At 33.2% G+C, this 12,757-nt stretch overlaps 1 protein-coding gene across 2 annotated transcripts in view; it reads right to left on the bottom strand.

Moving 5' to 3' along the window:
• Positions 1–11,016, bottom strand: part of pxb — a 132,463-nt gene extending 121,447 nt beyond the window's left edge. For both annotated transcript variants that reach the window (XM_015981406.2, XM_064355498.1), the window contains exon 1: positions 10,729–11,016. The gene's annotated coding sequence lies outside the window, so the exon portion shown is untranslated. The remainder of the gene's footprint in view (positions 1–10,728) is intronic.
• Positions 11,017–12,757: the final 1,741 nt, after the last annotated feature.

Here is a 12,757-nt window from a genome sequence, read left to right as displayed (position 1 = left end):
GGTAAGTGGAGTGGACATGCGTTCTGCTTGATTACTTTGCACCGGTTCCACTTCGTGTATTCAATCAAAAGTAACGAATTCTAAGGAAAATAAATTCGAGGAAAAATTCCTCGGGTCCCTCACTATCAGATCATTTTATAAATAAAAAATTGATAGGTCTATAAGGTTCCCGGAGCTAGGAAGACAACCCTGCATGCTGAATTATTGACGAGAAGAGACAGCTATTTTCTAGGCAGATAAACCCACTGAATATTAAATCAGTCAAATCCCCCCTCCGTGATACAAGCAAAACCAATTCCAATTTTTCCACTTTTCCGGATTTAGTTATTTTAAAATCAGAAACAAGGACAACATTGACAGGAAACCCTTTCGCAAAAGTTTATTTAATCTGCTGTTTCGCAACCAAATTATATGCATTACAGGCTCTATTAAATTTGGGGAATAATAATTATTAATTGTTATTACACTATAGTTGATTCTAATTGCATCCGCCATGTTAATACAATCGATAAATTCATCGTAGCTGGACAATGTCGGGCCCCATTTACACAAGATTTAAAAGCCAACTGAGAATAAATCAATGATGTTTCAGATGAATATGCGCCCGAAAAGTTTGCACAAATAAACTTTTCAGTGACTTTCAATAAAAAGATACAAAGGAGGGAAATTGAATACACACCTACATTTTTTATCGGTGAAAATTGAACAGATAAAAATAAAAATCCTCCCAACTAGCCTAGGGGAGAGTGTTTGTAATAACACGGCGTCCAATTACAGTCATTGCCAACACTCACAAAGACGTCCCTTACCATTACGTGGTGATAAGCTGCGGAAAATTGCAGGAAACGCCATGGATTATGAAAATTTCTTTCATGTTTAACTGCAAATTATGTAAAATTCAATAACCCCGCATTACGATGAATCGATAGTGCAATTACAGTTTTGAACATTTGACAAAATAATAAACAAAATGTTTTAATTTCGTTTGCGTTAACCGGGTAAAACGGTAATTGCTGGAAGAGAACATAATGTCTATTTGTAGCATTTATCTGCACGTGAAACTTATCGCTAATTGAATTAGTGTCACTTCCAGAATCTCGCGAATAATTCGAATTCGCTTATCAAGTCGGTTGCCGGTATTTTTCATAAATTCCCTTCGGAGCGTTAATTCCTGCAAAATTACAACTAAAGTTATTTATCAGTTATGAAGCCTCCCTCTGGACGCGCTGCATTTCTCAAAAGGGAAATATCTTGTAATTAAAACAAAGCGATTCTCGTCGAAAACGCGCCTTTATCTATACCTGCAGATATGGCAAACTAAGTGCATTCTGCGAGGAGTTAAGTGCAGTCGAGAGCTCCTAGCCAGAAAACGAGGAAATTGTTTCTAGACATGTAAAGCGTTTTGAGCAAGTATTTGCACGAGAATTGCTTCCGTTCATCAAGAATAGAGCTATCGAGGTTTTTCAAGACGGGTTTCACTTTTATAATCTGAAGATGAAGATAGGCGAGGTCATTATAGCTATTACCTCGGACCATCAAGCGCACCCCATCATTACCGAAATTACATTTTTTAAATAACTATATTAAGGCGAGGATATTCCGGTCAGTGGAACTGAATCACGAAGCTTGCGGGTGCTTTTTACAGCGGCTTGTTAGTACAGCTGTCTTTAATGACTTCATGAACACGACAAAAAACTAGAACTAGTGGATTATCTGACGAGGGGAAAGGTGAGGACGGAGGTTTAAGAGCAACGTTTCCGAAACCAAAAATTCGGTTTTTAATTACGTACAGACAAAACTGTCTAAAACAGTCGGGAAAGTGATTCCTAATTACGGAAAACATCAAGCCGCTAATAGGTGGTGTCAAACAGACAGCTGCTTTAGGATTTTCAACCCCTATTTCTGCATAACATGCAATTAGAGAACCAAATCAGTTTTTTTAAATACACGATTTCGAACATTTTTGCCGTATCACAATCACAATTTTATTAGAAAAGGTTACACAAATGTTAGGATATAGGCAATCATTATACAACCTGCATTAGCAAATGGAATATATCATTTTATATGAGGACCAATACATTTGCCTTCGCTTAATTTAATTTCAGGTAATGTTGGGAATAATTTTTGTAATTTTTTAAAGGCGTTACTAAGCTAAAGACTCGAGACTTCACAGTTAATATAAAAAATGAATCTACAAAAAGTTCATTTTTTAAACTTATTCATTTAATTTGACTGATGTGTCCTATTATCGAAATTTCGAATTTGACTAGAAAATGCACAAAATTGAGATTTTTGGAGAAATTATGTCCATTTTCGGTCAAAAACGTGCTGAAAGTCACAAAAAAGTGAAAACAATTTAAAAATTGTAGAATCAACTTATACGCCCGGTATCTTTTGATGAAATCTGGTGAAAAATGAGAGAATTAAATTGAAAAAAAGTGTAAGAAAATTTTTTCTCGAGCTAATTCGCCGACTTTTGAACTGAATGTATTTGCGTTTTAGGTGAATTATTGCAATTATATAGATTGTAATATTGATTTATTTAAAAAGTTTGTGTTAAAATATCTGCAAAAGATAGGGGAGGTCGTGTGTTCGCACCCGGATCAGGGTAACAATTTTTCTATGAAAAAAAGTGTAGAAAAGGTAAGTGAAACAACAAGTAAGCAAAAATAAGAGATTGAGAGAACACATAGACGTATAAACGTAAAGCGGAGCATAAAACTGACAATAAGAAAATTATGCAGCAAAAATGTAAAAGTACGTAAAGGCGCCAAATTGTAAACGTACTTTTTGTTTTGAGAGAAAAAGAGATGAACGTAAAGGTGAAACATAACTTCAAACTTTAGCGTTGAATCCTTAGATGACTTACTTCTTAAATTATAAAAAAAAATTAAACGAAAATATTTAATTTATCTCTAAAAATTTTTAGTTAACTGAGTTTGTTTAGTAAAGTCCCGAAAAACATTGTTAATAAAAATCATGGCCGCTGCGAATCCATAGTAGGATTTGCGCACGTCCACTATTTTTGACTAGAAAATACACACATTTGGTGATTTTTAGAGAAATTATGACCATTTTCGGTCAAAAACGTGCTAAAAGTCACAAAAAATTGTAGAATCAACTTATACGTCCGGTATCTTTTGATGAAATCTAGTGAAAAATTAGACATTGAAACTGAAAACAAGTGGAAGAAAATGTTTTCTCGAGCTAATTAAAATTGTGAGTCGACAATCATGTGCTAGATTTTAGCCAAAATAATTAATTTTTTAAATACTTTCGTAACTAGAAAAAAGCAAAAAAAGAGTACCTATACCGTATAATTTTCTTCTTTTGCTTTTGATGAATCAAAGTTCGAGAAAGATCGGAGCTAGAGCTCAAAATTTCGAATACATTGCAGAATAAATAAAGTTTTAAAGTTAAAGCTTTCAAGCTACTATATACTTGGGTACATGTATTTTTGTTAACTGAAGACTGAACTAGAAATTATTACATGATTTAATCTTTCGAAGTTGTACATGCACTTAAAACTTTAAAAATAAATTTTGGTGAGTGCTTTTGTAGAATGTTTCTTCTTTGATTTGTTCTATTATGTCATACTGGATTCACTCCATGTTTATTTTAATCTTGACCAAAAGGTAACGTTTTTTTGTTTAGTAAATTCCATCCCTCAGATGTTTGGTTTTGTAAAAACGCAACCGAGCTTTTTTTTCATCCTCTGTGAATAATTCTATTCCAAATTCCTATTCGTAAACCAATGATTTGCAATTAAGTAGTCTGATGTCCTTATTCATTTCTATAATTTTTCCTAGGACTGGAAATCGGTGTCCGTATAGTGCATCGTTTAAAAATAGGTCATCTCATTTCCAAATCTACTTGTTGCCAAATTGCTTATCAGCCCTATTCTTAGAAATTAGGTTGAGCGTGTAAGTGGTTTTAGAGAAACGACCATTGCACATCTTGCATTTGCGAAATTGAATAGAGCACAACTACATCATGTCGTAATCATCGTGTCTGTTTCCTCGAACCGCATCACGACGTTCTGGAGTCTAGACTAGACAATGTGCCAGTTTAACACGTTTAACTTTAACTTACCAACAAGACTCGTATATCCATCCGAAAAGTGCCCGTCACAGCCAGTTCAAATGCGCTTTTCGAAACTTAATGTTCTACATACTGGTTTACATAACGACGCCATTTGCATAACGAATTTCCATACCGCTAAGACGGAATTATTTTTCATGAAAATGCATTTTGTCCCGCTTGGAAAAAGAGACACCAAAAAACGGCTTAAATGCGATACGTGAGAAATAGGGGAAATTTGCATCAGGCACGCCTTTGTTTAAAATTGTTGCAATAAAGGGATTGGGTAAAAATGAAACGTACTGTAGTTATTACAGTGTTTCAGTAAGTTGCCTTCAGCGTTTCAAACTGAACTGCTAATAGCTCCAGGGCGGAAGAGTTTATTGCCGGTCTTTACAACACTTTTTTGAGTCAAGTTTACTTTTGCCTGTTCGGTCTTAAATTAATTTAAATTTTGTTTGATCTCTTTGTGTTTCACATATCAAGCGGCGTCATAAATAGAGATGCATGAAAAGTGATAAAACCAAGCGCTGTTTTCATTCCAGATACGATCATCAATTTGAATAAAACATTGTCAAAAATCTAACTAAAACCATTATTCGGAATATAATTAATAACAGTTTTCGTTTTTATTTGAATGGATGAGATTATTCTGACATGGTTTATAAATTTAAATGTACACAATACGTGTCAGCGTTTGTCATCCGTCATTCAGTATCAGAGATTAAACGAAAAATTAATTCAATTTTGGTTTTTATCCACTGCAGCGCAACTATTTCATTAAAGCCAGGAAGGACGTAAAAATCAATCCCCAAAAAGATCTTAACTCTTTTATCGATTCAATTATATTTAGAGCGTCTTTACGAAGCAAAATGGCGTCTTCTTTTCTGTTATCGTGAACTTTATTCGGTGACCTATTTTGACAAGTTAAAGTAACTGCAATATCTCAATTCTCCTAGCACTTAAAAACCGTCTTGGAACTACCAAGTCGCATTTTTCGCCCTTAAGTAATTAAACACTAATGTAATTAATTTTGTAGCACGTTAGAAACCCTTCTCCGGCCCTTCCCTAATGTAAAGATAATTATCTAAAATAAGCACATGAATTGAAATTATTTATTAATGGTCGTTCAGCTTGTCGTAAAATTAAAGTGCTGCTGCACTTGCGGAACTAATGTCGGTCCGGCACGTACACAAAACACTAAAACTGGAACTTTGGAGATGTTCCACTCAATCTGCAGAACCAATTTTCTAGCAGTGATAGCGGAATATTTACATGAATAACGTACGCTCATGTTTGCCGACTAATTAAACAGTCTTTACGGTCTCCGGAGGACATTTCCCGCTTTGAGGCAAATGTACCGCGTGTCACTTTTACCAGCCCGAAAGGGCCCTAATTGGGATTTTCCCCGATCATTTTACCAAACACTTTGGTTTACTGTAAATGAGAAGAAATGATCTTTTGGGTTTCTATTTCCCTAATTTATTAAAAAATTTCTATTATTTATAAACGATATTACTGCAGCAGTAACTTGTAACAGTCTTCTATTTGCTGATGACCTTAAGCTTTATAATATCATAAAAACCGGTAATGATTGTCAAGTCTTGCAGAATAACATCAACAATCTCCTCCAGTGGTGCGAAGCTAATAGGCTAAACCTAAATATATCTAAATGCTTTATTATGTCTTACACAAATAGGATAATTCCGATCATGTATAGTTTTAATGTTAGTGGTCACATTTTACAAAGAACAGACACATTTAAAGATCTAGGAGTTACCTTTGATAACAAACTTTTATTTGTGAATCATATTACAAATATTATTAATAGCGCGTATAAAACTTTAGGATTTATTTATCGCAACTGTGGAGAGTTTACTAATTTAAGAGCCTTAAAAGTCTTATTTTTTGCCCTTGTATGCTCCAAGTTAGAATATTGTGCAATTATTTGGTCACCTATATATGCCACACACATAAATAGTATTGAATCAGTCCAAAGAAAATTTTTGAAACTGCTATGGTATATTTCTTTTAAAAATTACCCCGATAAGGGATGTGACCAACTAGTGCTTTTAAGGACATTTAATATCAATTCTCTAGAAGTTAGGAAAATTATCTCAAGTATTGCATTTTTACATAAATTACTAAACAACAAGATTGACTGTATTGCTCTTGTTAATAAGATAATTTTTCTGGTTCCTAGAATTAACTCACGGCATCCCATGACTTTTTACAGTTGCAGTTGTAATACGAATGATCTATTAAAGTCACCTTTATATGTAATGTGTAGTAATTTTAACAAAATTAGCACTAGTTGTGATATTCATTTTCATTCATTTAATTACATTAAAAATCATATAATTAGTTACTTTAGTGGCTAGGTAAAATTTAATTTTAGTTCTTGTTTCTTAATTTATTATTATAGTATTATTATTAGTTTGTTTTAGTTTATTTAAATTATTAGTTTTTGCTTGCAGCACGATCATTAAGTTTAAGTTTATTTTCTGTAATTGGGTGTTTCACCTGTTGAAAATAAAATAAATATTATTATTATTATTAAAAAACTCTTAAATTTTGTCTATCTTTTGATTTATATTTTTGTACAGTCGCAGTGTCAAGCTTATTTCTGAAAATAATTTCAGGACAGGTCAGGTCAGGTCAGGTCAATTTTAATATTTAAATGATCACTAATGAGAACTTTCAACCCGCTGGATCACCCTGTATGGTTGTCATTAAAAAAAAAACTCCCCCAAATATTTTTTTTAGTTTCAAATATTTTTTATATAAAAGCAATAATTTTGAGCATCCGAGGGGCGATTTTGTAAGTTTCTGGTGCAGGAGAGCCAGCTGTCATAAAACTTCCCCTCAGACACACCCTTGCACGTGTCTCAACAATAAAACATCGGAATCATAAGCCCTGTATAAGGTGCAACATATTGGCCATTATGAATTATAGTTTTTTATCCCGTAGTGAATTGTGGAAATGTCCACAAAAGCGAAATAATTCCGCATGATTGTTTCGATTTTTGGGGTTTGCGATAACAGCGAATTATAATAATTGTGAGCTTTGGAGTGTTATCTCCGTGCATAACGTGCTATATCATAGTGTGTCACTTATCCACACGACATTTTAACATCAATTTAGCTTGTTAAGTGCAGAAGGACGTGGTGTTAACAAGGTATCGTACAACGACTAGAGCCGAATTGAATTATGCATGGAAACAATCTTCTTTTTGTTGTTTATCGCATTCGATCGTCATAATTTCGACGACACATGCATGACGATGGGCAATTTTCCCCGAGTAAATAATTTCGGTTTCTGAGGGCGTCCATGCACGATAGGTTGCTTTAGTGCTGGCAAGGGTATTATTAAATTTAAAATCATGGGATATTTGAATCGATGCCGGAGTGGAGGAAGGTGTCGTGATATGGAAGCCACTAAACACATCTGCTGATTCATCCGGTCGCTGTAATCTCACCCTCTACATCGTCCATTCATACGACACGCGCGCCCTTTTGTCAACGCGCTCTAATGGTGGGTTACGGCCAAAATACACGACCAGGGCCTTATTTCATGCCAGGAATATTGTTAGATATGCCATTAATACTTATGTTCGGCCTCCAAATGGAATCGGCACGAGTTCCAACAAGCTCGACAACTATACCTACACTACCATTTTCTGTTTCGTCTTAATAAATAAAATAAAGCCTAATTTTTGTAACTCTGACTAATTTACAGTAAAGCTGTTGTAACTCTCGTTGGCTCCTTTCACACATTATGGCCAATACTGCCAGTGATGGAAGTATGTTCAAAATTTAAAAAATATTGTCAAGACGTGAGCTCCATAGAAAAAAAAATTAAGTGCAGCCCAAAAATGATTAGAATTTTGGAAGCAAAATAATAAAAGTTTAAAATTGAATTTTCGAGTTAAACAAAATGCCCAAATAAAAATTCGTCAAACTATAATTTTGAGTTTTAGAAAATAGAGATTATAATTTTACAAAACATGTAATTACTATGAAAAAACTCACGATTTATTTGGTATCTTAATTCAAATCACTTCTCAGTCGACATCCTAAATTTAAAAATTAAAATGTGAATAATAATTTGTAACCACTAATAGGTACCGTTTATTGAACAAAAAAATTGGCTGTTTTATTTAAATTATTACTGCTTTCTTTTCTAGAAAAGTAAATAATAGATCAAATATTCCAGTAGTTCGGACGCTCTCACATTAGATGTTTCACCTCTAGCGACAGTTCGGGCAAAATTTGAACACTCGTTTTCCAAGTATTTTTCCCTATTTGTTTTATGTTTAATTGTCCAAAAATTCTCTCAAAAGACCTGGAAATCTCAAGGTCTATTGATCTCCGAATAGAGAGCAAACAAGACGCATTGGAATTTTTTGTAAAAAAATAATAATTATAACACAGGTAGTAAAATAAAAAAACAATGCCCGCTCACATCCTACTGAATCAAAAATAAATTTGGATCAAAATTTTTGATATAGTCTTAATTCAAAACATAGAAAAGTTATTGTACTTCATAATTGATCAAAATGATGGTATTCAATTTACTCTAGAAAATGCTGTTACATTTTTGGATTAAGCATAGTAATCCATAAAAAATTTAACATCCACCAGAGTAGTTAATGGTCTGTATTAGAGCCATTAGGAGATAATGAGGATGGGGAAAAATCTCTTTCACATGTGAAACTAAGATAATTTAATATTGATGAAGATTTAAATTAGGTATTCAACTGAAAAAAATACTCTGACTATTTTTTGTATAAATCTATTTTCGTTAAAAAAATATTAGTTTTTTCGTAATAAATTAAATAAAAAGCACTTCGCTAAACCCGGAAAACCCTTCAATCCGGACGGCCAGTGACTAATCCGGATTATTGAAGTTGTAATGTAGGTACAACTAGAAAAGATAGGAAATTCGGATTTCTTCCTTTTTTTTATTTAAAATTTTTATATATTTTAAATAAACAGCTAGACTATGTTCAATTCTTTTTAAAAGAATAATACTACAAATAAATGTACAAAAAAGTAGTTTAACTAGATGTAAAACTTTTTTAAATTTACAGTAATAACAATTACACTTGAAAATAAAAACTTCGTAGCTTCTTTAGAGCAACTTAAATCATAAAAAATATTTAAGATTTCTTAAATAACATTCATCAGTAGCAAGTTCCATGACGATTAAGAATTAATTAATTTTGGTATGATAATTTTGATTAATTAATTTTAATAATTCTGAAAAAAATACATCTAAAAACAAAAAATAAAATATTTAATAGAGTAGTTTTTGAGGTGTAGGTACCTATATAGTAAAAAATTGTTTTAGCAAACTCACCCAGCATGTAGGTATTATACAATAGGTATTATACAATTATATCAATATTTGAAATTTAATTGTTGTTTTCATTAGAGTAAGCATTTTTAGTTTTACTAAAAATAATTAACAGTTAATTAATAACAGTTATGAAAATATAATTATACGAACGACCAAGATCTTCAATTTTCCATTTATCTTTTAAGTCATAGCAACATTTAATAGACTTACCTACTGCTTCTATTCCTGTACATAAAACATTTATACAATGTGTTCAGTTACATTTCTGTTTCCAGTGGCTTCTGACTATGAAATTAAGTCGGCAGTGTTCAATAATGTAGCGGCAAAAGATGTGACATTTGTCTAGAAAACCACATTTAAGTTTTTTAACGAATGAAAGTTAGTAAAATGTTCAAACTCGAGCGACGAATCTTTGATATATTTTGCGTAGACCCTAGGATTCAGAAAACTTCTGTAATTTAATTTTACCTTTTTTTCTTAACTTTAAAAAGAACCCTCATAAAATCCTGGCAAAACCATCGTAGAGCATTTCTGCAGTGGCAGTGCAAAATATGATAGGTCCCAATATGATTGTCTAAATTGTCTTTTTTTTCATGTTTTTTTCATGTTTTAGACATAGGAACATATGTAATATTTTCTTGACGATTTTTTCTATTGTGAAAAGTTCGATTTTTTGTTTCAAAATTTACGGACACATATTTTGTGCATTCTTCTTAAGACACTTACAAGAGTTTAAAAAAAGTGACTTGGTTCGGTATTCTCCCATTACGTATTAACAATTCTCTAAAAAAAAGTGACAGCAATTGTCGTGTCTCTTTTAAATCAGTGTGATTTTTGGCATCAAATCCAAAATCAGTATGACCAGTGTTGTCAATAGGAACATTTTTTTATCAACAGCATGAAAAATAAAAATTGACAAATCTCTAGCTACACCTCGTACCTGTGCTTTTGACGAAATGGGTCACAAGAGTTTTATGTCTCTATAAAAAAAAATTCAACTTGAATAAACCTAGTGCAAAGCCCGCCAGAGTAGTCACGAGTTATAGTTAGGCCACGGTTTTTTAGTCTGGCTTTTGTAATAATACATTGTCCTGTCTTAATTTTATTCCTGGAATCAGTTCATAAACTATCAAATCATTTCCGAATCTTTGGAAAATTAGATAAAAGTCAATCATCCGAGCACATGGCACGTCATTAGGCTGCCAGCTTTGGCCTCTTAGTGTGACATAAGCCATGGTGGGAGTAAATAGATCATGCATAGAGAAGGCGCCATAAATGGGTACCTTTCAGAGCGCCCGTTCCATTAGGACCCCGGTGTCATTAGTAGTCAAAGTCTTGTAAATCGGTTCATTGAGAGCGTCACAAGTCACTCACTGGTGGTAATGCACCTGTCAGCCGCACTCGAAGAGTGTCAGTCAAAGTCGTTCGTTAGCGATGTTCGAGATCGCGGATAAGTCGAGTCGAGTTCGTGGGTGGTGTGCATGCACGCAAGACAAACGTCTGCTATCAACTGAATAAATCCGCGAGTTCTGCTGGAAGCCCTCCGAGCGCACGTCGCCAGCCGGCGCAGATGGATGTGGACTAAAGGAGCGCTCGCTCTCTGCCACACAGGGCCAGATTGTGCGCCCTTCAGTCCAGCCATGGACTTCCACCTTCGAATTTATGCTGATTAAAAGCGAGAAAAGCCAAAACAGGGATATCCTGCAGGATAAGCAACACCAGCAGGATACTTCCACTTAATAAACGGGCATTTACGACTCCAGCTTTTGACAACTCGGGGCTATAAACGAAAAATATTTAATATCGGAGAGAGAGGACTCTTATTAAAACTAGAATTCATGGTTTTAGACCACTGGAAGCGATTTCAGAGCGTTGTTTGTGTAATAATGTGTACCCAAGTTTTAAATAACGAAAATATTAAAACTCGAGAGTCAACACGACTCTAGTCGAAGCTTTGAGGCGTGAGCTTTTATTTCAAAGTGTGTCTTTCAATAGATAAATTTTTTTGATTTTGTTAATTCTGGAGAAATAAAGCTCGAAAATTGGGAACAGCTGTAGGCAGGCCATAAATAAGACGATAAAGTCGATTTACACTCAGATTCTTGCATGTTGCAAAACTGTGTATTTATTTAAAATGCAAATTAACATTTTTATTATTCTTCATTCCAACACGTTCTTTTTTCGCATGTCGACTGTGATAAGCCAAGTCGGGTACTGTTTTGTTGTATCACTAAACTACTTAATCATTTGCCTTACGTCAAAAAGCAAAAATAAAAATAATTAAGTATTGTGTGTCCAAATATCCCGCGGTGTAAATTACATGCGTGTTTTCGTCCATTGCGATCAATAGTTATTTATATACTTACTTTAATATCTGATAAATCACTTCATTTTCGTGGGACTGGTGATTAATTATTAAAAACGTAGTGTTTTCCAATTGCGTTTAAATTAGTAATTCGTAAATGATAACAATCTGTAGGGTATAGAAAGATCGATAACTTGTGTAGGAGTAGTTCAAGGGATTCAAGGCATGGAAGCTTTATTGTGACTACATAACCATCTAGTTATTACTTCATACATTGTACAGTAATACCATCTAAGAAATTTATTGTCTACGTAAATTATTAGTAAGTGCTAAGAAGATTCATTGGTCTTAGGTTTGAACAGGTTCTAAAGTTTCTCATGTATGTGCTACGTACACACGACTGTAGATCAATATGTCTCAGTTTTCTCTGCAGAATATACATGCATAATGCTTCATACACAACTAGGTTTTCTAACACACGTCTAACGACTGTTGCAAATCAATATTTTCAAATTTTCTACAATATATATAAACACTAGAAATAATTATATGTAACACTGTTAAGAAATAAAAAAATAAGTTCGTTTTGAAAAACACAGACAAATAGGAAACGTTCTGAAAGTATGGAATTTGATACAATCTATAATTTATTTTTCAGCTTTAAAATCTTTTGAACAAAAAAGTACCTAATAATTTTGAGTTTTCAAATTTATCATAATATGCTATATCGACTGGTTTTGGCTTCGTTTATTGGTTATACAATGTGTTTTTAAATGATTCTCTTCTAGTCAACTTTGAAATTAGTTTATATGTAAAAAAAATTGTGCCGCTCTACTCAGTTGAATCCTCTGTCAATAAATGTCAAATATGTCAGTTGCGAAATTCAGTTGATTTCTTTAAAAACTTTGTTAAAATGCAACTAAATTGTTACACGGTGCAAGAATTATTTTTTTTTTATTTATTTCTATTATAGAATCCTATTTTCGAACTGGAAGGAGAATGGTAAT

The sequence above is a fragment of the Tribolium castaneum genome, chromosome 3 (genome assembly GCF_031307605.1).
Source record: "Tribolium castaneum strain GA2 chromosome 3, icTriCast1.1, whole genome shotgun sequence".
Lineage (NCBI taxonomy): Eukaryota > Metazoa > Arthropoda > Insecta > Coleoptera > Tenebrionidae > Tribolium > Tribolium castaneum.
Note: the sequence above shows the minus strand (reverse complement) of the source record. Positions and strands in the feature narration are given on the sequence as shown.